This window comes from Macrobrachium rosenbergii, chromosome 51, assembly GCF_040412425.1.
Source record: "Macrobrachium rosenbergii isolate ZJJX-2024 chromosome 51, ASM4041242v1, whole genome shotgun sequence".
In the NCBI taxonomy this organism is placed as follows: Eukaryota; Metazoa; Arthropoda; class Malacostraca; order Decapoda; family Palaemonidae; genus Macrobrachium; species Macrobrachium rosenbergii.
Window position 1 is genome coordinate 63,242,656 of NC_089791.1, and position 2,500 is coordinate 63,245,155.

Sequence of the window (2,500 nt, forward strand, 5' to 3'; positions counted from 1 at the left end):
ATATATGTATATATGCGTATATAATTTGAACGACTTTCTATTCTTAATTACAGTTAGTTTTCACAAGATTGAAGTTAGACTGACAACCATATTCTTCACTTTCATTTTGATTCAAAGAACTCAAAGAGAAATACAGGTGATTATTTCTGTTACAATTCTTAGTAAATACTACTACTGTAATACACTCTGTGACACAAGAGACGGTCGATGACGCAAATCGTTTCAGTAAGCATTATTCTCTATAGTCTTTGAGACAATGAAGTCTCTGTCTGTCTGTCTGTCTGTCTGTCTGTCTTTTAGATTATCATCTGTTCCTTGTATTGGTCGTTATACTGTAAAATCAATTTTTAAATGGCTTACACTAGCACATACATCTGAAAACCGCTTCAGCGAAAATAATTTTGTATATCCCCTGAAGAGTTGAATTTCCATTCAATATAATACCTACAATATACTGTCTTATGTTCACGGAACAACAGAGGGTCTCGCAATAGTAAGTGATGAAGCTACGGCCCACATATACACATAGGAAAGCACGGGTACAACACCTGCTGCAAAATAAGTTCCTCGCATGCATGCACATAAGAACATTTACCAGCACCGAGCAAGAAATTGTTCACTTGCCCATGCACACGCACAAAAAAAAAAGGCACAAAGAACGTTTCACAAACTAAATCACTTACATATACACACAGGCCCCAGAATTGCAATAGAGATAGCTCACTTACACGTACGCGCGCGCACACGCACACGCACATACACACACTGACGCAGGCACAAGAAACGCTGTATACGTGTAGCCACCGTTCACTTACCTATTCTCCACACCCCTAATCTCTTTTTCATCTGGTCAGATCTGGACAGTGGAGGGGTGTGGTTACAGCCAGCGGTCGAAGGACCCCTCCCTCCTCCCTCCCTTCCTCCCTCCCTCCTTACAATAACACGGTCTGGCCGTCTGCCTTCATACACGTGTGTGTGTTTTCTCCCTATCTTTACTCCTGATAAAAGCAGTAAATTTCTTTTACAACGTAGAAATTGCACACTTTTCTTGTGGCTACATCCCGTAAACACCGGCTTAGATCCTCAGTTTTCCGCTTTCTTTTATTTTTTGTTATTTATTAGAGGTGTCCACATTACGTCTAACCGTTTTGATTATAAAATTTTTACTTTCTCGTGTGCTGCAATTTTTCTGATTTCAAACTAGACTCTGTAATAGAAGTCTGTCAAGATGAAACTCAAAATTTTAGCTAATTATAACCTTTACAAGGAAAGACTTTAATGATGGACACTATTTCGCCACAAGATTCGTCGTTTCTAATGCTTAACAGACAAGAAAGGTCAGGAAATATTTGGAGAATTACATAACTTTAATTTGGTTGACCTCATATGCCTCTCGTTAATCTGGGAAGACGAAGCTGATTCTATTTCAGTTCTGATTCAGTTCTTGAATAAGCAGTGTTGTTTACTTCAAGTAAATTTTTATGGAAAATAAAGGACGTAGAGACTGATCTTTTAACAAAAGTATTTAAACACACACACACACAAACAAACACACACACACACACACACACACATATATATATATATATATATATATATATATATATATATATATATATATATATATATGTGTGTGTGTGTGTGTGTGTGTGTGTGTGTGTGTGTGTGTGTGTGTTTATATACATTGTATATGTGTATGTATACATTATATATATATATATATATATATATATATATATATATATATATATATATATATATATATATATATATATATATATACATTGAGAGAGAGAGAGAAGTAAAATGACGCATTCTATTTTGTAAACTTTTTCTTGATTATAACAGGAAGTTTATTAGAAGAAAAAAAAAGTGCTGAGATGAATGAAAAATCGAGAGGACTTTTGTATTATGCTCCCGATAAAAAATTTGAACATGTTTTGCATTCTATAAAGCTTTTAGAGTACACAGGGTATTGCTTGAGCTATAAATGGAGAGAGAGAGAGAGAGAGAGAGAGAGAGAGAGAGAGAGAGAGAGAGAGGTGCAATTTGGGATCTTGGAAATAGAGACTACGTGAAATTTTACTGAGATATATTATCTACTGTAATGCAATAATACAGTTTATTGAATCAAAATATTTTAAAATGTTACTTAATTGCAGCGGATATCCAGATCAATATAATACAATCTGTTTTTTTTATTTATATATTGCTACTCTTCTCCTGTTCTGATATATTAGATACATGATCGATAAGTGATTTTCGTTACCTGTAGAGACAGAGAAAAATAATAAATGAATAATGAATAAATAAATACAGTCGATAACTATGAAAAATAAAAATACAATAGTTAGTTAAAGGATCATAATAAAAACATTGTTTTTAGCGGTGGTTTTCCTTTTGTACGGTAATGTAAAAAAAAAAAACAAAAAACAAATCTAGTAAAAATTAAGAGCAAGAATTCAGATTGGAAAAATGTTGCCGTCTTTTTCATGGTACA